The sequence below is a fragment of the Hyla sarda genome, chromosome 3, assembly GCF_029499605.1.
Source record: "Hyla sarda isolate aHylSar1 chromosome 3, aHylSar1.hap1, whole genome shotgun sequence".
Taxonomy (NCBI): domain Eukaryota; kingdom Metazoa; phylum Chordata; class Amphibia; order Anura; family Hylidae; genus Hyla; species Hyla sarda.
Genome location: NC_079191.1, coordinates 143401575 through 143428195, shown reverse-complemented (window position 1 = coordinate 143428195; position 26621 = coordinate 143401575). Strand labels below are relative to the sequence as shown.

General features: G+C 44.0%; 1 protein-coding gene across 2 annotated transcripts in view; it reads left to right on the top strand.

The window, feature by feature from the left end:
* Positions 1–26621, top strand: part of PLD1 (phospholipase D1) — a 197311-nt gene that overhangs the window by 44738 nt on the left and 125952 nt on the right. Inside the window, exon 1 of one of the 2 annotated variants that reach the window (XM_056565189.1) lies at positions 2593–2792. The exons of the other annotated variant lie outside the window; for it this stretch is intronic. The gene's annotated coding sequence lies outside the window, so the exon portion shown is untranslated. Of the gene's footprint in view, positions 1–2592; positions 2793–26621 lie in introns of those variants that run through there. 2 annotated transcript variants of the gene reach the window in all.

Below are 26621 nucleotides of genomic sequence, written 5' to 3'. Positions count from 1 at the left end.
GCCACACACTATACCCACTAAATATATTACCTCTTATCCTCTGTGTCCTCATCATTCCTCATCACCCCCATAACCCCCGTCAAACCTCTCCTCATCACTACTATAACCCCCCTGCACCTCTCCTCATCACTACTATAACCCCCCCCGCACCTCTCATCACTACAACCCCCCGCACCTCTCCTCATCACTACTATAACCATCCACGCACCTCTCCTCATCACTACTATAACCCCCCCGCACCTCTCCTCATCACTACTATAACCCCCCCACACCTCTCCTCATCACTACTATAACCCCCCCGCACCTCTCATCATCACTACTATAACCCTCCGAACCTCTCATCATCACTACTATAATCCCCCCCCCGCACCTCTCCTCATCACTACTATAACCCCCCCGCACCTCTCCTCATCACTACTATAACCCCCCCCCCCGCACCTCTCCTCATCACTACTATAACCCCCCCCCGCACCTCTCCTCATCACTACTATAACCCCCCCTGCACCTCTCCTCATCACTACTATAATCCCCCCTGCATCTCTCACCACCCCCATAACACCCCCCTGCACCTCTCATCACCCCCATAACCCCCCTCTCATCACCCCCATAACACCCCCGTCACATCACCCCCATAACACCCCCCTGCACCTCTCATCACCCCCATAACCTCCCCATGCACCTAATCGCCCCATAACCTCCCCCTGCACCTCTCATCACCCACATAACCCCCACTCTCTTCAGCCCCATAACACCCCCCTGCATCTCTCATCACCCCCATAACACCCCCCTGCACCTCTCATCACCCCCATAACCTCCCCATGCACCTAATCGCCCCATAACCTCCCCCTGCACCTCTCATCACCCACATAACCCCCACTCTCTTCAGCCCCATAACCTCCCAATGCACCTCATCACCCCCCCCCCATGCACCTCTCATCACCATTGTAGTCTGCAAACACCCCCCCCCCCTTCACTTACCCTGCCGCGGGGTTCGGCACCTCTAATTACCCCCATAACCCTCCCTCTCATCACCCCCATAACCCCCCCTCTCATCACCCCCATAACCTCCCCATGCACCTCATCCACCCCCCCCCCCCATGCACCTCTCATCACCATTGTAGTCTGCAAACACCCCCCCCCCCCCCCCTTCACTTACCCTGCCGCGGGGTTCGGTGCAGCTGCTGCTCCTGTCAGGGAGGGAGGATGCGTCGGGAGGATGCTGGACTGGAGATTGCGCCGGGACAGGTCAGGTGACTGGAGTAGACGTGCGTGCCTGCGCGGGGCACGTCGACTCCCATCAGCGCCTGGTCTGTCTGGCCCTGCCGTACTTCTTAAGGGGCCTGCGCCCTAGAAAGAGCGGGCCTCATAGTCCTGCGGGCCCCCCGGACTATGAGGCCCAGTCATAGTTCTGACGGGCACCCAGCCAGGAGTCAGTGAGTGACAGTCGCAGTCACTCACTGACAAGCTGGGGAAAAAAAAAAGGTACAGGGACGTCCGGGCCCCATCCAAGTGTATGGGTTGTACCCCCCCTGATGGCGGCCCTGACTACAGTACCCAGAAACATTATCAGAATTAGGGTTATTTAGTTTAGAAAAAAAGAAGGCTTAGGGGAGACCTAATGACTATGTATAAATATATCAGGGGACAGTACAGAGATCTCTCCCATGATCTATTTATACCCGGGACTGTATCTATAACAAGGGGGCATCCTCTACACCTAGAGGAAAGAAGGTTTCTACACCAGCACAGACGGGGGTTCTTTACTGTAAGAGCAGTGAGACTGTGGAATTCTCTCCCGGAGGAGGTGGTCATGGTAAACTCTGTAAAAGAGTTCAAAAGGGGGTCTGGATGCATTTTTGATGAATAACATAGCTGGTTATGTATATTAGATTTATAGGGATAGAACGTTGATCCAGGGATTTATTCTGATGCCATATTTGGAGTCGGGAAGGAATTTTTACCTCTAATATGAGGGTTTTTTGCTTTCCTCTGAATCAACTCAGTAGGGACTCATTAGGGCTGTGTTTCCCAACCAGGGTGCCTCCAGGTGTTGCAAAACTACAACTCCCAGCATGCCTGGACAGCCAAAGGCTGTCCAGGCATGCTGGGAGTTGTAGTATTGCAACATCTGGAGTCACCCTGGTTGGGAAACACTGCATTAGGGATATAAGTTGAACTAGTAGATGGACTCAGGTCTTTTTTCAACCTTATGAACTATGTTACTATGTTAGGGAACACTGGCTGCTGCCATGCTAATTGTATCTGTCATGAAATGATGAACTATTGTCGCCTACTGACATAGTGTTAGATGATAAAGGAATGGCAGGATAATGTTTAGTGTCCTTAGAGTGCCAGCTCTTGGGCTCAGCCCTGTATAGTGATCTGTGCAGGCTCCTGTATACAGATGTATTTCCACCCGTTGCCTTGGTGACCAGGTACAGGGCGATGGGAGCGGGTGACACGGGTCCGCTCTGTGCAGACACTCCGCTGCAGGTTACAACATGAATCGGTTCCTCACACAAACTGGCCCCGCCCCTTACTGACGTAAAGTATACGAGGCGGGGCCTGAAGTTATCCCGCGGGTGTGATAGGCTGAGAAGCCGGCGGGGCGGGGCCAGCATGGCATTGCTGTGGGGAGTTGACCAGAATTCCCGATGCTCGGTACGGGCGGCAGGTTGGTGCGCGGCTCTTGTCGATCATTGTTGGGATTACTGGGAGACTTTACTGAAGAGCCGACCCAGTGTATGAGCAGCGGCCGCGGGATGGCTCCTCGGCTCCCACAGGGGCCCCAGGTGAGTGACAGTCCGTAAGTGCTCACCTCATAGACTACAAGTGTCACTCAAGTGTCCTGTATACTGAACTCTGCCACTTGTTGCTGCTAACACCCGGCTAGAGATTCTATAGTACTTCTCTGCTGGCTGTGCTAAAACAGTGTTGGGCTATGTTCACACTCACTGTGCGCGTTTATTAAAATACCTCCTTGTTTGAGGCATAAATGGCTGAAAAGGGGCATGTTAATTGTATGCCCATATAGACAGCACCTTTCACTGTTAATCCAGTAGAATGGCCATTTTTGATGTGTGTATATATGTATTTATTTTATTTTATTTTATTACATTTTATTATTTATTTGTATTTTATTTTTATTTATTTTATTAACTGTTTTGACTATGGATGAAAAACTGCCCAATAGAATGTTGTTTCTGAATGTATGAAGGTGGGGGGAGCGGGATCTATATGTGTTTCTCATATATATATATATATATATATATATATATATATAGATATAGATATAGATATAGATATATATATAGATAGATAGATATATATATATAGATAGATATATATATATAGATAGATATATATATATAGATAGATATATATATATAGATAGATATATATATATAGATAGATATATATATATAGATAGATATATATATATAGATAGATATATATATATATAGATATATATATATATATATATATATATATATATATATATATATATAGATAGCAATGAATAAGGGCGCTTGGTGTGTCTGAAACGTGTCGGTTTCTAAACTGACCTTTTTATTATGGTGCCTTAAAATATTTAAAGTTTTATACGGAGCTGGAGGTTTATTTCAGTGCTGAATATTATGTGTGCACATTGGCTGCAGTAATATTTCGGTTAGCATTTGTGATCAGGATTTGGTTAGTATTTTTAAGCCAAAACCAGAAGTAGGACAGTCCCAGAGAAAACATCATTTTGTCAGGGTTTCCCAGTCAGGATTGCCTCTAGCTGTTGCAAAACTACAACTCCCAGCATGCCCAGACAGCCTTCAGCTGTCTGGGCATGCTAGGAGTTGTAGTTTTGCAACAGCTGGAGGCTCTCTGGTTGGGAAACACTTTCATAATTTCCAACTTCCTTTGTGTTAGACCTATTTCTGGTTGTGGGTATGATTTTATTAATCAATCTGAGACCAAAATGTGTCCGATTTCTGTTTCGGACAAATAAACTAAAGCTGAGCTGTGATTGGTTGCTATTTGTCTCAGACAAAATTCTGACACATTTAACAACCACTGACTATAGTAAACCCAGTCTTCTATGCCCATTTGGCACACACATGCCCTACGTAGCCTGATACATATACAGTATTGCCTTTATATCAGTGTTTCCCAACTACTGTGCCTCCAGCTGTTGCAAAACTACAACACCCAGCATGCCTGGTCATCCAAAGCTTGTCTTGGACATGCTGGGAGTTGTAGTTTTGCAACAGCTGGAGGCGCCTGGGTTGAGATACCCTGCCCTTTAGCGACTGTTCAGTTGCACACCTGCGGGTATTGGAAAGATGGCAGAAGGCGGGTATTGGAAGGATGGCAGAACACGGGTATTGGAAGGATGGCAGAAGGCGGGTATTGGAAGGATGGCAGAAGGCGGGTATTGGAAGGATGGCAGAAGGCGGGTATTGGAAGGATGGCAGAAGGCGGGTATTGGAAGGATGGCAGAAGGCGGGTATTGGAAGGATGGCAGAAGGCGGGTATTGGAAGGATGGCAGAACACGGGTATTGGAAGGATGGCAGAACGCGGGTATTGGAAGGATGGCAGAACGCGGGTATTGGAAGGATGGCAGAACGCGGGTATTGGAAGGATGGCAGAACGCGGGTATTGGAAGGATGGCAGAACGCGGGTATTGGAAGGATGGCAGAACGCGGGTATTGGAAGGATGGCAGAACGCGGGTATTGGAAGGATGGCAGAAGGCGGGTATTGGAAGGATGGCAGAAGGCGGGTATTGGAAGGATGGCAGAAGGCGGATATTGGAAGGATGGCAGAAGGCGGATATTGGAAGGATGGCAGAAGGCGGGTACATTTTCCTAACTCTTTGTAATGTGGGTAAGATTTATCACAAAAATAGTAGAAAAGATAAAGTAGTGGTTTGTAACAGCCAATCAGGTTGCTGGGCTGTCCACTCATGCTGGGAGTTGTAGTTTTTCAACAGCTGGAGGCACACGGGTTGGGGAAATACTGTGATACATAATCCCTCCATAAAGTGGAGAAGAGCATTCTGGATTGGAATCCTTTAGGATAGATGTTTGTTCATAGGACCTGTTCGTGTCAGTGTCATGTTTATTCCATAGGGAAACCTTATAGTATCATAAACGCCATATGAAAGGTGTCCTGACCTACTTGGAAAAACCAGTTCGGCCGAACATCAAGAGTCACGCTTGCTTCTGTTGTGGCTGTCAAGAAAGGGATTACATGCATTTCCTCACAAAGCGCGGTTTCTGTATTGTAAAATAAACTTAGCCAACGGTGCAAGAGGTATTCTGAGAAGTGTATTATAAAGGGGTACTCCGGTGGAATTTATTTTTATTTTTTTAAATGAACTGGTGCCAGAAGGTTAAACATATTTGTAAATTACTTCTATAAAAAAATATTTACCCTTCCAGTAACTAGCTGCTGTATGCTACAGAGGAAATTCTTTTCTTTTTGAATTTCTTTTTTTTGTCTTGTCCACAGTGCTCTCTGCTGACACCTGATGCCCGTATCAGGAACTTTCCAGAGCAGGAGAAAATCCTCATAGCAAACCTATGCTACTCTGGACAGTTCCTGACACGGACAGAGGTGTCAGCGGAGAGCAATGTGGACAAGACAAAAAAGAAATTCAAAAATAATACAATTTCCTTTGTAGCATACAGCTGCTAATAAGTACTGGAAGGGTAAAGATTTTTAATAGAAGGAATTTACAAATCTGTTTAACTTTCTGGCACCAGTTCATTAAAAAAAAATAAAATAAAAAGTTTTCCACCGAGTACCCCTTTAAGGTCTCCCATAAACTTAATGTCATACATGTCTAATAGGAAGATCACATGGATACCTGGAACAAGTAAATGGGGGCATCATATCACTAACAAATATTGTGTGGCTCTGGAGCTACAACCCCCAACATGCTGGGTGTTCTGGCTTTACAGCAATTAAAGAGCCTTGAATGGAGCCCATTGCACTAGTGTACACCAGTCCTCTCCTCTTTAGTCATATTACACGGAGATTAGTGGAGCCTGTAGGTCACACATGGGGTTGGGGGGGGGTCCAACTGACGGGACCCTCTTCACCGATCTCCACTCCGTGCACAGATTACTTTCGACCACAGCACAACGTGGTGGCCAACACTCCTCCTCCACGTATCTCTATAGTAGAGCTGGATATACCGTATATGCCAGTGTATAAGACGACTGGGCGTATAAGACGACCCCCAACTTGAAAATATAGAGCTTGGGATATGCCCCCACATTAGGTCAGCAGCTCCCCCACATTAGGTCAGCAGCTCCCCCACATTAGGTCGGCAGCTCCCCCCCCCCCCCACAATAGTAGGCAGCTCCCTCCCCCACAATAGTAGGCAGCTCCCTCCCCCACAATAGTAGGCAGCTCCCTCCCCCACAATAGTAGGCAGCTCCCTCCCCCACAATAGTAGGCAGCTCCCTCCCCCACAATAGTAGGCAGCTCCCCCCACAGACATACAACGGGGTTAAAAAGTCGTCATATACGGTACTGTAGTTGTCTATCTTCGAAGGGGTGGGGGGGTGCCGCCGCTCGAAGAGGAGTTCCGGGCAGGGGATTCCCCCCCCCCCCCCCAAAGAAAAAACATCCCCAACCCCATGATCAGACATTTATCCCCTATCCTGTGGACAAAGGGGAAAATAACTTTATGTACCGGAATTCCCCTTTTAGGCTAAACTCACATTAGCTTCCGTATTATAACAATAATAAGTTCCAGCCCCACCATAGGACTGATGTGTCCATATTATGGTTATTTGATCCCAGCTGTAAATGCATTGGCAAATCCTGATCCTATAGCTCATGCCTTGACATTGAATTTATTATAAATCTAGGAGCCAGCAAAAAAAAAAAAAAAAAAAAGTTAGAAGCAAGGATGCCGGACGTCACACAATGGGATGTTATATGACGTCATATTATCAGTTATTAATGTCCCCTCATCTCCCCAATATTTCAGTCATTAGTGTCTCCTCATTTTCTTTCGGTGTCACAGTCACAAGTGTTCCCTTGCCTTTTTTTTTTTCTCAACAAATAATTTTTACCTACTTACGTCTCCTTCCCACACTGATCCTCTGTTCTGCCTCTGGTATTCAGTAGCGGATGTCTTCAGTTGGCACAGAATGGGGCATTAGTGGAGGTAAGTATACTGCTCAAAAAAATAAAGGGAACACTAAGATAACACATTCTAGATCTGAATGAATGAACTAATCGTATGAAATACTTTCGTTTTTACATAGTTGAATGTGCTGACAATAAAATCACACAAAAATTATCAATGGAAATCAAATTTATCAACCCATGGAGGTCTGGATATGGCGTCACACTCAAAATCAAAGTGGAAAACCACACTACAGACTGATCCAACTTTGATGTAATGTCCTTAAAACAAGTCAAAATGAGGCTCAGTAGTGTGTGTGGTCTCCACGTGCCCGTTTGACCTCCCTACAACTCCTGGGCATGCTCCTGATGAGGTGACAGATGGTCTCCTGCGGGATGTCCTCCCAGACCTGGACTAAAGCATCCGCCAACTCCTGGACAGTCTGTGGTGCAACGTGGTGTTGGTGGATGGAGCGAGACATGATGTCTCAGATGGGCTCAATCGGATTCAGGTCATGGGAACAGGCGGGCCAGTCCATAGCATCAATGCCTTCCTCTTGCAGGAACTGCTGACACACTCCAGCAGCATGAGGTCTAGCATTGTCTTGCATTAGGAGGAATCCAGGGCCAACAGCACCAGTATATGGTCTCACAAGGGGTCTGAGGATATCATCTCTGTACCTAATGGCAGTCAGGCTACCTCTGGCAAGCACATGGAGGGCTGTGCGGCCCCCAAAGAAATGCCACTCCACACAATTACCGACCCACCGCCAAACCGATCATGCTGTAGGATGTTGCAAGCAGCAGAACGTTCTCCATGGCGTCTCCAGACTCTGTCACATGCTCAGTGTGAACCTGCTTTCGTCTGTGAAGAGCACAGGGCACCAGTGGCGAATTTGCCAATCTTTGTGTTCTCTGGCAAATGCCAAACATCCTGCACCCCCACCTGTGGACGTCGGGCCCTCATACCACCCTCATAGTCTGTTTCTGGCCGTTTGAGTGGACACATGCACATTTGTGGCCTGCTGGAGGCCTTATTTCAGGGCTCTGGCAGTGCTCCTCCTTGCACAAAGGCGGAGGTAGCGGTCCTGCTGGTCTGTTGTTGCCCTCCTATGGCCTCCTCCATGTTTCCTGATGTACTGGCCTGTCTCCTGGTGATGCCTCCATGCTCTGGACACTACGCTGACAGACACAGCAAACCTTCTTGCCACAACTCGCATTGATGTGCTATCTTGGATGAGTTGCACTATCTGAGCCACTTTTGTGGGTTGTAGACTCCGTCTCATGCTACCACTAAAGTGAAAGCACCGCCAGCATTCAAAAGGGACCAAAACAACAGCCAGAAAGCATAGGAACTGAGAAGTGGTCTGTGCTCACCACCAGCACTCCTTTATTGGGGGTGTCTGATTGATTGACTTGGAGTTACATTGTGTTGTTTTAGCGTTCCCTTTGTTTTTTGAGCAGTGTATAAGTTTTTTTATTGACAGCCAATTGTTATTGGAAAGGGCTGACAAAAACCTAGCACCCAGAATTTTTTAAAGAGGTACTCTGTCGCAAAACATCTTACCCCCTATCAAAAGGATAAGGGGATAAGATGTTAGATCGCGGGGATCCCGCCGGTGGGGACCTCCATTCAGGTCTATGAGAGGAAGCGTGACTGCTATGTACTAGCCGTCATGCCCCCTCCCATACACATGAATGGAGGGGGCGTGACGTCACCAACACGGGAGCTCCACGCTCCCGTGTTCCGGAGGCTGCTGCTGCCGGCTCGGAGATCGCAGTGGGACCCCTGTGATCTAACATCTTATCCACTATCCTTTTGATAGGGGATAAGATGTTTTGCACCGGAGTACCCCTTTTAAGCTCTGCTATGAGCTGCAGTACTGCCACTTGTGCAGGTGAGGCGCTGTGCTCAGACCAACACTGAGTGATAGCTTATCAAAATCCCCAAACCCTCTTTAACTATCACATCTGGATACACTTGTTACATAATTTTTCTGTGACTGTCTCACTTGCTTATTGACTTATGCAACTTATCGATTACCAGTAAAGCATTGCATGAACATAAGGTTTGTGCGCGTGTCATGTGACGCATATTCAACCTCAAACACCGTTGACTGCAGTGCGCTGACGCTTGCACACCCGCCCCCTAACATTAGTTACTGCTGGGGGTGGGGGGGTTCGCGTGTCACGTGAGATATATATATATACATCCTCAAACACCGTTGACTGCAGTGCGACTTCAGCTATAACAGCAAGAGGATGTCTCTTGCTATGATAGCCGAAGCTTCATTGGGGTATCGCACTTGCGGGAGACAAGATAACAGCGGGAGGATGTCTCCTCCTGCTGTCAGCCCTGCGTCCGCAGCTCACAGTTTACTGAATAACCTGTGAGGCACAGGGCTGACAGCGGGAGGAGACATCCTACCGCTGTAGTCTTGTACCCCGCAAGCGTGATCCCCCATGAAGCTGCAAGCCCGATCCCCCAATGAAGCTTTGGCAGAAGCAGATTGGTCAGGCAGACAGAATTACATGTCTTCTGTTTTTTTTATTTTTTATTTTTGTTTACTAGTCGGGTGAAAATGGTATTTCGTTCAGAAATTCTGTCTCTGGAAATGAATATTCCCAAAAAGTATGTTCCACTTTTGTTTGCGGTCATTAATCATGTACAGCCAGTCTGAACAACTGTAATGGCCATTATGGGCTAAAATCTATATGGCAGACAAAGCAATCATTTACCAGAACATCATTCATCCAGTGGTTCATCCATCAACATCTATGTATGGCCACCAGTCTATGCTGTCAGGCTCTCCAGGTTCTTGCATGAGGCACAGATATTTCCTCCAAGAGTCCATTTACACGTACAGTATCCTGCCCAATTTTGGTGTGCAGGATTTGTAACTGAACAATAGAAGCTGTGCTCAGTCTTTTAGTTTATATTGAGATCTGCAGCAGAAAATCATGTGCATCAAATATCAAATCTGCGCAGAATACTGTACGTTCACATGTACAGGATCTGCTGCATATTTTCTACAACTGATTTTGCTACCCCTTAACATTAATGGGTAGTAAAATCAGGTGCACAAAATATGCAAGAAAAATATGCAGCAGATCCTGTACATGTAAATGTAACCTAAATCTGTATTCTGGTTTCATCAGTATCCCATGTGCTGCAGCATGCTTATGTAAGGTGCCACATTCTTCCAAAAAGCAAAGCATCCTCCAGTCCTTCACATTACAGCATTGAATAATGGGGCATGCTATGTTTTTTTATTTTTATTTTTTTATTGTGGATTTTTATGGACATTTCATATAAAATGAAAAATACTCTACAGTATTGCTAGTTATGTGGTTGGTGCCGGTAAAAATTATGTTAATCAAATTCAGCCTAGTGGGGAAGGGGATGGATAATGAAAGGGGTATGGGTGAATTAAGGTTAAAATGTTGTTCTATATTTCTAAATATGCACTAATATCATCTTGTTCTAACAATGTATCTAAGCTTGTTTTGAAGCCCTTAACTCTTTTTACTGTAACCAGGGCTTGTTTCCCCTGGAGACTTAAAGGGGTTATCCTGAATTTTTATATATATATATATATATATATATATATATATATATATATATATATATATATATCTATCTCAACTGGCTCTAGAAAGTTAAACAGATTTGTAAATTACTTCTATTAAAAAATCTTAATCCTTTCGGTACTTATGAGCTTCTGAAGTTAAGGTTGTTCTTTTCTGTCTAAGTGCTCTCTGATGACACGTGTCTTGGGAACCGCCCAGTTTAGAAGAGGTTTGCTATGGGGATTTGCTTCTAAACTGGGCGGTTCCCGAGGCACGTGTCATCAGAGAGCACTTGGACAGAAAAGAACAACCTTAACTTCAGAAGCTCATAAGTACTGAAAGGATTAAGATTTTTTTTTTTTTTTATAGAAGTAATGTACAAATCTGTTTAACTTTCTGGAGCCAGTTGATATATAAAAATAAGTTTTTTTCCTGGATAACCCCTTTAAATTTTTTGTTACTCCTGGCAGAGGAACTGCCCCCATGTGTGTTTGAGGGTTTTTTTTTTTTTATTTTTTTTTTTCTCCACTATAGCTATTTCTCTAAAGCTGCAGGATCTTTACCACACTGACCCATGTTTGTTGCTGACATATAAGTAACATGTGTGCCAAGTTTCATTTTAATATCTTTAACCGTTTGGAAGTTTTTGAGGAACACACACACACACACGTTGAGATATATATATATATATATATATATATATATATATATATATATATATATATATATATGTATGTGTATATATATATGTGTGTATACTCGAGTATAAGCCGAGACCCCTAATTTCAACCCAAAATCCCAGGAAAAGTTATTGACTCGAGTATAAGCCTAGGGTGGGAAATACATCATCCCCCCCCCCCCCTGTCATCATCCAGACCCGTCATTAACATCCTCATCATCATCACCGCCTGTCATCATCCAGACCCTCATCATCACCTGTCATCATCCCCTTGTCATCATCCCACACATCCCCCCCTTCATCATCCCCTTGTCATCATCCCACACATCCCCCCTTCATCATCCCCTTGTAATCATCCCACACCCCCCCTTCATCATCCCACACCCCCCCTTCATCATCCTCTTCTCATCATCCGCCCTCAGTGGTCTTCAACCTGCGGACCTCCAGAGGTTTCAAAACTACAACTCCCAGCAAGCCCGGCAGCCATCGGCCTTCGACATCATCCAGCCCCCTCTCACCCCCCTTTAGTTCTGTACAGTACTCACCTCCGCTCGGCGCTGGTCCGGTCCTGCAGGGCTGTCCGGAGAGGAGGTGGTCCGGTGGGATAGTGGTTCCGGGCTGCTATCTTCACCGGGGGCGCCTATTCTCCGTGCTTCCGGCCCGAAATAGAGGCGTTGCATTGACAATGGCGCAGAAATACGTTGGCAATGAACGTTCCTCTGCGTCGTTGTCAAGGCAACGTGACTATTCTGGGGCCGGGCCCGAAGCGCTTAGAAGAGGCCTCCCCGGTGAAGATAGCAGCCCGGATAGCAACTGATGTGCTTAACTAACTATTGTTTTGGAACACACACAGATATTCCTGCATTATATTTCTTAGACCAGTGGTCTTCAACCTGTGGACCTCCAGATGTTGCAAAACTACAACTCTCAGCATGCTCGGACAGCCAACGGCTGTCCGGGCATGCTGGGAGTTGTAGTTTTGCAACATCTGGAGGTCCACAGGTTGAAGACCACTGTCTTAGACCATGGCAATGGCTAGAAAAGCACCGGGCTAGACATTTCAGATTATTGCATTGGGTGGAGGTTTGGTTTCTGATTTGAAATGAATATCTTTTCATACCTGGTTCTGGATTGCAGAAGAACCTCTGACCCCAGTTGAATGTGAACTGCTAGACCACATTCACAGTTGCCAATGCTGTTTTGCCCAGCAGATCTTAGGGTGCATTCACACCACGTTTTTGCAATACAGTTCCCGTATCAGGTTTTTAATGAAAAACTGATTCCTCAAAACCTGACTAAACTGTATCAAAACGTGTATACAGTTAAAAACCGTATACAGTTTGAAAAATTATGTCCGGTTGCATCTGTTTTGTAAGAAAAAAACATACGTTTTTAACTTTTCACTCCATTTTGAATAAAGTTTCACTTGTTTGATTGAAATTCCAAGAAAAAAAACTGTGCAAAGTCAAAAAACGTATGGTGAAAACCGGATGGAACCGTATGCACATACGGTTCTGTACGGTTCCCATTGACTCCCAAGTAAAAAAACAAACAAAAAAAGTATACGGTTTAATAGTTTTTCACCCGGACAAAAAACCATGGTAGACTACGGTTTTGGTAAGGGAAAAAAACTGACAAAACCATACAGGATGCAAAACGGACACAACCTGATGCATCTTTTGGCATACGGTTTTCAATGGAGAGTCAATGCATACGGTTTTCAATACGGTTACATATGGTCTTCACATTGAAAATGTATATGGGAACTGTATTGCAAAAACGTGGTGTGAATGCACCCTCAGTGGTATTTTGGTAAGCTCCACCATTGTAACCATCACAGTTTTCTGAATAAAAGAGACAAGGAAATAAGCGCTCCATAGAATAGTATTGTTGGACCCAGGGGTCTAAATATATATATTTTAGAACTGCTCACCCTGGGTGGTTGTGTAAACGCATACACAACAATGGAATGGGTATGTAGAAAAAGGTCGTCTGTTGCCCTCCGGAGTAGAACTGGTAGTAGGTGCTTGGCTTCAAGGGAACCCGGCTCACGGCGCTGATCGACCAAACAGAAGGATGTGCTTAAACGAGGATTTATTGACCAGAATGCAACGCGTTTCGCTGCGCATGCGCAGCTTCCTCAGTTGCCTGAGGTCAGACGATTAGAAAAATTGTTTTATAAAAGACTTCATTACAAGGAGATTTTCACCAAGAAATAAAAAAAATATGAATCATTTTAATTGAAAACAAATTGCTTAGTGTGGCTAGTTACCATGAAATCGTATATTATTAGTCGAGATGGAATAAACTACATTACAAGGAGAGTATGTCATAGGAACAATATTACTGGAACTTACTCTTACAGCAAATGTCTCAGGAAGCTCCTCCTCCCAGGATGTCACTTTACAGCGTGTTGGAGATGACTCCCTATGAACTGTTGCTCTAGTTTTTAGACCTGTTTTACATCACTGTTGTGCTGTCTAACCCTTATTATTATCCTACATCATCCAATGGTAGAAATGTTACCATATTCAGAATTCAATGTTCCTTTATCTCTTCCCTGGGAAGCTAACAAAGTTCATCTGTGGTGATAGAATAAACAATATCTCGTTTTTTCCCCCCCTATTTTCTGAAGAATGCGGCTCTGTCGGCCAGGCAAACCCCTAGAGCGAGATGAATTAGCTCTTCACTGCTCATTAGATGCTCCAGTTTCTAATAAATAGACATGTTATCCCAGATGCTGCCAGAAAAAAGCCACAATGCACATCCCTGTGTCCTCGTAGTGTTTATCCAGCACTTGCGTTCTTATGAAGTGTCTGATTATTACTGGAGACATAGTGAACGGGGAGGACGCTATTTTTAGCACACAGTAAAAGACAGCGTTTCTTCCACGCAGACGTATTGATTTTCGTTTTACAGCATTTTTTTCTTTGCCATTATCATTTTTCTATGGAAATTATGTATTGTGCAGATTTTGTAAGTGATAACTTGGATTTAACATATTTTACAGGATGATTGATTTTCTCTAGGGACATGTATAATTCTGCGGCCCTGGCATGTTATGTGACGTATTCCATTGTATACAATTTTATGAATACACGCAACATTTTGCCTCTAGACACAAAACTGGCCAAATGGAATTCATAGGTTTCTATTACATGGGGGGGGGGGGGGGGGGGATAATCTCCGACTTCTATGATCAACTCTCGTTTGAAAAGCCCTTAGAAGATTCTGTTATAGTGGTCGTGCAGTGAAAATTTACTTATCCCCTTCCATAGGATAGGAAATGTCAGATCCTGGAGGGTAACAAAGAAAAAAGGGCGGCTATGCCTAATATGTAAAGCGGGGTGCTACAGTGGTATACAAAACATACTACAGAAAATCCAAAAACAAATATACCATACAAATGTGCACACCCAAATGAGATAAGATAAATCAAATCATTTTATTGCAGAACAATCACAAAAAGACACAAACATTTAAAAAATACTTAAAAGGCTCAACATAGAGCCACCCTGCAAGATAGGGGGGAAGCCAATATGGCCCCCTCCTGGACTACCGTAGTGTATACATTGAAAAAGGTGACCCACTCTCAAAACAGGGAACCATTAAAATGAATAAAGTGCCTATACCCACACGGTAAACAATACAAAAAAAAATGCAAAAATCACTGTGTGACAAGCAAATCAAACCATATCAAAGTGACATAATAAGGAGAAAATATATGCATGAAGTGAGATAAAGTAATGCTTCCCTAAAGCAGCAGATACCAGCAATAGAGGAGAGGGTTAGGTCAAATATCAAGATGGTGGTCAGAGGTACGGTGTTCCCATGCGTTCCGTTGCCTACATGGCAACTTCCTCAGGGGTGCAGTAGTGTATCATGAATATGGACTGTCTTTTATATGGTGGGTGGAGGGTCCTTGAGGGTCTGACCACTGGAACCTCCTGAACGAGCCCCAGCTATCTGAGAGGATTGTGCTTTTGGGACAGCACACGCTTCATTCATTCATTCATTCATTCTCTGTTGAAGTGCTGAAGAGACCAGAGTGCTGTACTTTGGCATCTCCGCACTCCCATAGAAATGAATGGATTTTGTGCCGTCCCCTGTACGCACTCCCCTCGAGAGCCAGGGCCTGTCCGGTAGATCTCGGGGGTACCAGTGGTTAGAACCCACGCGACCAGACACTTATCCCCTATCCTGTAGATAGGGGATAAGTTACTTTTCACTGCTCAACCCCTTTAATCATGCGACCATTCAAATTCATGATTATCCTCCGCACATGAACAGGTAATGTGCGGCTGATAACTATCATTTTATTGGCAACACAAATGAAGCAATCAGTTTATTTGTTTTTAATTTGTTAGCAGAGTTCTTGACACAGCTGCCAAGCCTGTAGAGGCAGTGGAAAAATATACAGTCCTGAGTCCCAGCTGAGCTCACCTGGCGTAATGCTGTGTGTGAATGCACTGCCCACGTGCAGCCTCTTGTCCTGTGCAGCTGTCTCCTCCCCCCACTAACTGGTACTACTACGGCACTAAGGAGGTGGTATGTGATGTAGTATGTCGCATACATACAACTGCCATAGGAGTGGACTACCCTGTTGTAGAAGCCTGCCCTGGAGGATCTGTCACCTTAGTACACTGCTCATAGTTTTACACAGCCACTATAGTGCCCAACTGCCCACCCGACCACATCATATACTGACTGCAGTGCAATTCTATAGTACCTGAGGGTGCAGATTTGCTTAACCCCTCAAGGACTCCTTAAGGCCCATTTTGGCCTAAAGGACCCGGACAATTTTCATTTTTGCACTTATGATTTTTAGGGGAGGAGGAAAAACAAAACACTTTCTGTTATCCACCTACAGACCCATATAAGGGCTTGTTTTTGCAGTACCAATTGTACTTTGAAATGGCCTAATTTTTTTTGCGGCAAGTAAAAAAACGTATTTGTGGGGGTGACGTGATGACGCGTCACCCTGTGAGATCCTGCTGTCTTGCCCCATTTTTTTTTTTTTTAATCCAATAAAGCGTTCACTCTTTGTATGAGCTTTGTACCAGACAATCTACCCCTTTCTCATATTTGCATACGTGGCGTGGTTCGCGCCAGTCTGTGCACTTCGGCATTCAGAAGGTGAGCTGGCTAATTGCTGCTATACAGACAGAGAGCGGCAGCATCAGCAGAGGAGCGGCGAACTGACGGGCTGGAGTGGTGGGGACATAATACGCAAGTATCATTTAGCAGGGCACATTAAACGTCTATTCGGTGGCAGCTGAAGCAGTCAGCGCTGCCAGATAGCCATTTTTGCGATGGCCCAGACACACACAGGCATCATATGATGATGCTGCCTTCAACATACTCTGAGAGGCCATTGTATGTTAAAATGATCGTATGTCGGGGGACCACTGTACTGGAGAAGTTATTTTTGCTGGTCCCTGAACTGATAACTGGGTTTAACAATTCTTTTCTTGTATTTTATCCTTAACCCCAAAAGGACACAGCCCATTTTGTCTTTTAGGACATATGTCTCATTTTACCATAAAAAATATTATCTGTTTGGGGGAAATGAAATGAAAACTATTTTGCTAATTTGGAGGAGTAAGTTTTCACATTATACACTTTATGAGAAAACTGCCATGTTTTCTTTATTCTGAGGGTCAATTCGATTAAAATGATACACTTTTACTACCTCTTTTGCGTATATGTGACTTTTTAATTGCTTAATATTTGTTTTGAATGTGATGTGAATAAAAATGCAACAATTTTGGTCGTCCTACAGGTGATGCTTTTCTATTGTACAAACTATTATTTTATAGTTTTTTCGTGACATATTCTACTTTAACGTAGTGGTAAATTTTCGGCGTTACTTGCATCCTTTCTTGGTGAAAATTCCCAAAATTTTATGAAAATTTAGCATTTTTCTAACTTTGAAACTCTCTGTAAGGAAAATGGATATTCCAAATGTTCTATTGATTCACAAAAACAATAAGTCTACTTTTATGTTGGCATCAGAATGTTGACATGTTTTTACTTTTTGAAGATATTAGAGGGCTTCAAAGTATAGCAGCAATTTTCAAAATTTTCATGAAAATTTCAAAATCTGAATTTTTTAGGGACCAGTTAAGTTTGAAGTGGATTGGAGGGTCCTTTCTGTAAGTATTCTAAAAGTATTTAAAATAACATTCAGAAAGTTTGTTAACCCTTAAGGTGTTTCACAGGAATAGCAGCAAAGTAAGAAAATCTGCATTTTTTACAGTAACACGTTCTTGTAGCCCCATTTGTTTTCATTTTTAAAAGTGATATTAGGTGAAAAAGCCTCCCAAATTAGCCCAATTTCTCTCGAGTATGGAAATACCTAATATGTTGACATAAAGTGCTCTGCAGGCTCACAAAATGGCTCGAGGGAAAGAGCAACTGTGGGATAAAAAATGTTTTTTTCCTGTCATGGTTTTTGGGGGCCATGTTGCATTTAGGAAGCCCACATGGTGCCAGAACAGCAAAATAACCCCCACATGGCATACTATTTTGGAAACTACTTCCCTCAAGGAACGTAACAAGGATTATAGGGAACCTTAACACCTCACAGGGGTTTGACAACTTTGCGTTGAATTTGGACGTGAAAATGGAAAATTTTATTTTTAATACACAAATGATGGTGTTACCCCAAATTTTTTATTTTCACATGGTGTAATAGGAGAAAATGGATGCCAAAATTTGAAGCCCAATTTCTCCTTATTCAGAAAATGCCCCATATGTGGATGTTAAGTCCTCTGCTGGCGCTCTACAGGTCACAGAACAGAAGGAGCGCTATTGGTCTTTTGGAGACAGAATTTTGCTGAAATTGAAGTCGAGGGTCATGTGCATTTTCAAACCTCCCATCATGCCAGAACAGCAGAAACCCTCCACATGTGACACCATTTTGGAAACTAGACCCCTTCAGGAACGTAGCAAGGGTTACAGTGAGTACTTACACCTCACAGGTTTTTTGAAAAGTGGGCCGTAAAAGTGAAAATTTTGATTTTTAACACTAAAATGATGGTATTAACCAAATTTTTTTCAGTTTCACAAGTAGTAAGAGAAAATAGCTCCACAAAATTTGTAGCCCAATTTCTGCAGAATAAGGATATACCACATATATGGCGGTAAAGCACTATGCGGGTGCAAAACAGGGCTTAGGAGTGAGACGGCACCGATGAGATTTGAGGCCTAAAGTGGTGCTTTGCACTGCAATGGTTGAGGTTCTGACATGAAATTGGGGGGGGGGGGGGGAGAGGGGGTGTTTGGTTTTTAAATTTGGAAGACAATGTGCTCTGGACTGGTACATTGGAGGATATTTCTGGGAAATTAAAATCGGGGGATAGGATTAAAAATGTAGTGCTCCATGGAAGTGTGATACTCCCTGAAGCAGTTTTTAATGCAGAGGCCCAGATGATCGGGGCAAGTGTCACACTGAGTGGTGATGTCCTTCCGAATCCCCCTCCTGTGACACACTCTGTATTTTTTCTGGGATTGTCCCTTCTTTCCAGGGCACTGAAGTTCTAGAGGTGCTCTGACCCGCTCCTTGGCGGTCACCAAAGATGAGGGCCTTTAGAACTACCTCTTGAAACTCCAAGAATGTTTCTGTGTTGCCAGCATACTGGGACAGTACAAAAGTTATACATGGCAACTTGTACCATGTAGACCACAACTTTTTTTTGTACCTTTCCTGTGTTTTCCGCATGGCATCATATGGCTTGAGGACTTGATCAGAAAAATCAGCTCCCACCATATACTGATTGTAGTCCAGAATACAATCAGGCTTGAGGACCGGTCCCACGGTACCTCGCACAGGGACAAGGTTGCTGCCGTTCCCATGAATGGTGGTGAGCATAAGGACATCCCTCTTGGCCTTATACCTGACCAGCAACAGGTTTTCATGGGAAAAGGCACGGGACTCACCCGGGGATAGGAGCGTGTAAGGGATGGGGCGGAAGGCCTCTTTGATTCTTCCGGACTGTCCCACAAGCGACCGTGGATCTGGCGGGGAGGTATGTGAAGAGAGGGATACTTGTATAAAAGTTATCCATGTAAAGGTGGTAACCTTTATCTAGCAATGGGTGCAAAAGGCTCCAAACGATTTCACCCAGAGTGGGGGGACAATACGGGAATCTCGTCCCTCATACACCATAAACTTGCAAGTGTACCCTGAGGTACTCTCACAAAGTTTATACATCTTCATGCCATACCGCGCTTGCTTGGTTGGGATGTATTGCTGGAAGCTGAGTCTCCCCTTAAAGCTGATGAGAGACTCATCAATAGCGACCTCCCGCCCAGGGACATAGGCCTCCCTATGGGGGGGGGGGGGGGGGGGAAGACATGCCGTATTATGAGCATAATGCAAACATTTCTGAATGGCCTCGAATCGGGGACGTGTCATGGCCATACCGTAGAGCGTGGTCTTGTACAGGACTTCCCCACTCTAGTATTGCCTGATACTGGGTTTTTTAACTAGACCCATATGCAGCACGAAGCCCCAAAAGGTCCTCATTTCGGCCGCATTGACTGCGTACCATCCATTGGGTCTAGATAAAAATGAGCCCGGGTTTGCAGTGACGAACTGTTGGGCGTACAGGTTCGTCTGGTCAACCATCAGATTGACACAGTAGTCACTGAAAAAAAAAATGGAAATAGTCCATTTCAGTGAACCCGACAATTTCAGTCTTGATTCCTGAGTTGACAAAAAACTCAGGAATCACTGGCTCGCGGTCCGCTTGCTGCATCCAGACAAGTTTGCCGGTACGGGGCACCAGTGAACTTGCCTGGGGGGGAGCTTGACTAGTATGAGTGCCAGGGGGACTCATACTAGCATGGGGCACAGGGTCAGGAGCAGAGGAGGTTGGTGGCTCATCATCAAAAGATGATGATGATGAGGAGGACGAGGAAATAAGGAAGGTGGCGTCTTCCTCGTCCTCTGTGGCGCTTTCAGAGTTGGAGGCAAGTAAGGCATATGCCTCCACTGCTGAAAAAGCCCTGTGGGCCATTTCGCTACTCTAATGAGGGGGTAAAGTGTATATATGTGGGGGAAAAACTTTATTTGTGTATGTGCTGTGTGTGGTGTGGTGAGAGACTACCGTCCTAACCTAACTAATTAACCTACACTAAGAACAAAAATATAAAAATGGTAAAATAAAACTGAACTAAAATAAAGAAACTTAAAAAAAAAAAAATAATAATAAATAATAAACCCTGCGCCAAAAAAAAAGCGGTGTGTGCACTGATTAGTGCTTGGTGGCGGCAGGGGGCGCAGAAGTCAGTGGGGGGTCTGGTAGCAGGTATAGACGCCCACACAAAAAAACCAAAAAATAAAATAACGCTTAACCCCGAAAAAATGCACCAGCATGAAAACTGACAGCGGTGGGGCAGGCCGCACACAGGTATGGTCTGTCCACACAGCACCGTCCTGCTACTGGTGCCACGGACCACCTACAAGTGCAAAAAATAAAATAAAAAAGCCGCTATAACCCGAAGAAGTGCCTGCACCACAAAAAAAAAATGCTGATCAGTACTACGGGACTGATCAGCGGCAGGTGGGCTTTAGCTAACGGTGGTGGACCGCTCTTTTATAGCTAAGAGGGCCCGGCCACACGTTTAGCAATAAAAACTGCGCCCCCCCCCCCCCAAAAAAAACTGCTGGAGGCAGACCGCAGCGACCCTGTAGAGGCGGGGTCATGCAGCTAAAGGTGCTGCGGACGCCTACAGTTGGTACGCTGAAAATAAAAGGTCTGAATGATATCAGCAGGCATCCCGGTCCGGGGGCCGGAAGAACACAGGACGTACCCATACGTACCCATACATCCTGAGTCCTTAATGACTCCTTTTTTTTTTCCTACTGGGCTTCTTCTTTAACGCACCAGTATGTACATCTATGTCCTATATATGAAGTGAGCATAGGAGATGCACTCGTTTAACCCCTTAAGGACACAGGGCATATCCATACGCCCCGTATGGATATGCCCTGTGTCCTTAAGGGGTTAAGTGAGTGCATCTCCTATGCTCACTTCATATATAGGACATAGATGTACATATTGGTGCGTTAAAGAAGAAGCCCAGTAGAAAAAAAACGTATCCTCTATCTGCAGGATTGGGGATAATATCAGATCAAGGGGATCCTACAGCTGGTAGACTAGACATTTTATAGTGCTTTCTTATGTTACCAAATTGTTGGATGTTAACTCTCAGTCCTGTCTGACTACACAATTTCTAATATTCTACTTACATGGTTAAAAATAAAAAACAGATGACTTTGCATAAGAAGGTCTTGATCTGACACATTTAGTGTGATCCTAGAACTTTATTAGTTGAGCCTTCTGACAAATTTGCTTGTGTTCTCATAGGGACATTCAGTATTGTGTTATGTCCTGTTTATTCCCTTATTTTATTTTATATTAAGTATTGTACATAAAAAAAAAAAATAATTTACAATACCTCTTGGGGCTGTTCAGACCTGCCTAAAGTTCATATGAAAAGTGTTACACAGAAAAAAACTTTGGGCATTAAAGGAAAACTATCACTCTGATTGCCCACACTAAACCCAATACACTGGGTTATAGTATGGGTGACCAGGAGTCCAAGGAGGTGTCACTTACCAAAATCTGTCCAGTGGTTTCCTTGATATTGCCCGGAGACGTTCCGTTGCTCAATTTAGTTGTGCGCAGGAGGCAGATCGTGACACAATGTCATTGTGAAGTAAATCGCATGTGAAGTGAGCACATCGCTGAGAGCAAGGAGCGCATGTGCCATTCTTTTACAGTCGGCTCTCGCATCCTAATCACGTGAGAACCGAATCTTAAAGGATTGTAAAGGAACGGCGCATACTCTCCTTGCTCTGGGCGCTGTGCTCACGTGACATGCGACTCGCATCATAGGACATTGAGTCACTGAATATGATAATAGAGGAACTTGCAGTATAGAAGACTGAAAGAAGCAGGGGGCGGTCACAGTGGGGCCTCGCCTCCTGCACGCAAAACTCAATTGAGCAACTGAACTCCTATAAGCAATATCAAAAGATGCAGAAGATAAAATCCAACCAACAAGATTCAGAAAGTGCAGGCTCTGCAAGTCTACCACAGGATAACAGTCTTAATATGTGAGAGGCACCAATGTTCTGTTGAAGTTCCTGACGGAAGGAAACAGCTCAGTACTAAATAAAGAAATAGTAAAATGGTACCCGGTGAGTGCCTTTTGGGATTCTTACATTTCTGGACAGAAGATACAATAGTTGTGTCCGTTTTTCATCACAAAACTCTAATATCATTACTGAAAGGATAAATTCTCTCCTCTGAGGAAAGATGCAGTGTGGGTGGATCTTCACCCGATATACATACATTATATGTATGTACAGTCATGGCCATAAATGTTGGCACCCCTGAAATTTTTCAAGAAAATTACGTATTTTTCACAGAAAACTATTGCAGTAAAACATGTTTTGCTATACACATGTTTATTCCCTTTGGTTTTTTTTTCCACCCCTTTTTGGTTTAGTTCCAATACACACAAATTGGACATAATGTCTCACCAAACTCCAAAAATGGGCTGGACAAAATTATTGGCACCCTTTAATATTTGGTTGCACACCCTTTGGAAAAAAATAACTGAAATCAGTTGCTTCCTATAAGCATCAATAAGCTTCTTACACCTCTCAGCCGGAATGTTGGACCACTCTTTCTTTGCAAACTGCTCCAGGTCTCTCTTATTGGAAGGCGCTTTTTCCCAACAGCAATTTTAAAATCTCTCCACAGGTGTTCATTGGGATTTAGATCTGGGCTCATTGCTGGCCACTTCAGAACTCTCCAGCGCTTTGTTTCCATCCATTTCTGGGTGCTTTTTGACATATGTTTGGGGTCATTGTTCTGCTGGAAGACCCAAGATCTCGGACGCAAACACAGCTTTCTGACACTGGACTGTACAGTACGACCAAAAATCCATTGTTTATCCTCAGATTTCATGATGCCTTGCACACATTCAAGGCACCCAGTGCCAGAGGCAGCAAAACAACCCCAAAACATCATTGAACCTCCCCCATATTTCACTGTAGGTACTGTGTTCTTTTCTTTGTAGGCCTTATTCCATTTTCGGTAAACAGTAGAATAATGTGCTTTACCAAAAAGCTCTATCTTGGTCTCATCTGTCCACAAGACGTTTTCCCAGAAGGATTTTGGCTTACTCAGGTTCATTTTGGCAAAATGTAGTCTTGTTTTTTTATGTCTGTGTCAGTAGTGGGGTCCTCCTGGGTCTCCTGCCATAGCATTACATTTAAATATTGAAGGATAGTTTGCGCAGACACTGATGCTCCCTGAGCTGCTTATCCACCATCCGGACTATCCTGCGTTTACACCTTTCATCAATTATTTCTCTTCCATCCATGCCCAGGGAGATTAGCTACAGTGCCATGGGTTGCAAATTTCTTGATAATGTTGCGCACTGTGGACAAAGGCAAATCTAGATCTCTGGAGATGGACTTGTAACCTTGAGATTGTTATTTTTCCACAATTTTGGTTCTCAAGTCCTCAGACAGTTCTCTTCTCTTTCTGTTGTCCATGCTTAGAGTGGCACACACAGACACAATGCAAAGATTAAGTGAACTTCTCTCCTTTTTATCTGCTTTCAGGTGTGATTTTTATATTGTCCACACCTGTTACTTTCCCCAGGTGAGTTTAAAGGAGCATCACATGCTTGAAACAATCTTATTTGTCCACAATTTTGAAAGTGTGTCATTTATTTTGTCCAGCCCATTTTTGGAGTTTGGTGTGACATTATGTCCAATTTGCGTTTTTTCCTCCCTTTTTTTGTTTAGTTCCAATACGCACAAAGGGAATAAACATGTGTATAGCAAAAGCATGTTTTACTGCAATCTTTTTCTGTGAGAAATACTTCATTTTCTTGAAAAATTTCAGGGTGCCAACATTTACGGCCATGACTGTGCGTAACACTGCAGCCTGTGGCCCACTTTTGGCATTTCTGCCTCCCGTACATCTAGCGAGTTAGCAAGGTATGGGACCTGATGCAAGAAGAAGCAAAATAATTATTAAACAGGCACTGTAATTGCAAAAATGCTTCTTACTCCTGTTATCAAACTTTTTCCCTCTCCCCTTTCACTACCTTCTGTTAAAATAATCTTTGAAAATGAGCTCAGCTTTATCCTGTGTCTGCAGTACAATTCTATGGGAAGGGGAGCTCCACCCTCCAACAGTGGGAAAACAGAAGTTCCCTCTCTTATGGTCCCTAGCTTCTGCCCAATCTTGCCAGAAATTGACATCAGCCTTCTGTAGGAAATTCTGGGAGGAATTGTTCTCTGGTGTGTTTGTACGAAAGTGGAGAGAACAGAGACTTTAAAGGGGTACTCCACCCCTAGACATGTTATCCCCTATCCAAAAGATAGGGGAATAAGATGTCTGATCGCGGGGGATCTCCGGCCCGGCACCCCAGCTTCTGAACATTTTATGTTCAGAACGCCAGCTGTGCTATGCTTTGGGTGGCCATGGTTGTCACGCCTCCTCCATTCGTGTCTATGACAGATATATGGAGGAAGTGTGACTGCTGTGGTCTCTAGTAATCCGGCATGGCCGAAGTTCGCTCCATGCATGCGGATTACTGGGGTGCCTGGCCGGAGATCGCCGAGGTCCCATGAGCTGGAACCCTCCTGAACAGACATCTTAGCCCCTCGCCTTTGGATAGGGAGGGAGTAAGATGTCTAGGGGTGCAGTTCCCTTTAAGGTCTGACTTATGGGAAAGAGCTTTTAGTAGCTGAACTTGCACCCTTACATTATTTTTACATTTATACTAGGCTTCCTTTAATTGTGTTCTGGGAATGAATCATGAACTGAATTCCTAAGCAATAAGGACAATGGATTTAATGATGGCCTGTGGCCTAATGATAAGATAATAAAAGTTAATAAACATCTCTTCCAAATATTTGTCTGCTGTAGAGCATGTGAGTGACTCTAATTCTAATGCACTATAGAAAATATATATTGAAGTATGACAATACTCCGCTTTAGGGTTCTACATTACCAGATGATCATGTTTGTCTACTCTGGTCCCATTGACCCCACTGTGTATCATGCTACATTTTTAGAATACAAAAAGCCAACGACTCCAAAATCACGTAAAACAGACTATCTTTAGCACAATGACTTGACTTATCTTAAATTTTGTTTCTTTGGAATGCTATGGGTAGATGTTGCAGCTTTTCATAAGCCTTGGTTGTCTTTACACTCAGCTCCTGTTATCAGAGGTGACATCAATGCAAGAGATATACAGAGAGAAACAAAGCCATAAAAGCCATTGATATCAAAAGTTGTCCATTGAATTCTGCAGACCTGCTGCTCATTGAGGCTCCTGAATGTCACGGCCATAGGCCACTTGCACTCAGTCTACTCCTCTATGGCTTGTTTACCATGTTTTAATAGGGCACTTTAGAACAAACCAATCCAATACCAGCCTGTCTCTAATGCAACTTTCCCTGAAAATTTCCAAATAATAAAAGAGAATTTAACTAAGCATTTATCTGACTTTTTTTTTTTTTAACTTTTCGCTACCCCTGATATGGGCATCTGTACTATACACATGGTAATGAAGCGGATTCTAAACTTTGAGGGAAAGCAAAGTGCAAGCGCTGCTGTGAAAAGAGCCATTTTGTCTATTGGGTGATTGTACTTCTTTATTTGTCCTACTCCTGCACCTGTTCCCTGAATGAACCAGTGCATTACTAACATAGAAAGATGTAAGGCTTCATTATTCAGGTGGGTGGTGAATGCTTCTTTGTTGTTTTTGTGTTTTATGTTAGCTGTGGAGATTGGAATAGTTGTCATATGATTTGACTACCCTGAGGCCTCTACTAGCCTGTTCTACTTCCATTTTGAGTAATACCAAAGACTGGGGCTCAGAGAATGAATTGGGAAACAGTCTGCATGTCAACAAACTGTGTCCTATGACCTCTAGACACCACTGTAGTTTGTTGCAATGTTACAATGGAAAGCCAATATGACAGGCTTAATAATTTTTATTATAGGAAATGTCAGATCTTGTACAAAAGTTTTTAGCTTTCTTTAATCTAAAAACAAAAAAGAGTGAACGCAGTTCAGCTCACCAGACCAATGTGAACAAGTTCCAACGGACAACAGTGGTGCATCCAAGTAGTAGAGCTGGGACTGAGCGGGCTGTCTCCCTTTAGCATTAAACTTGAAAAAGAAGGAATG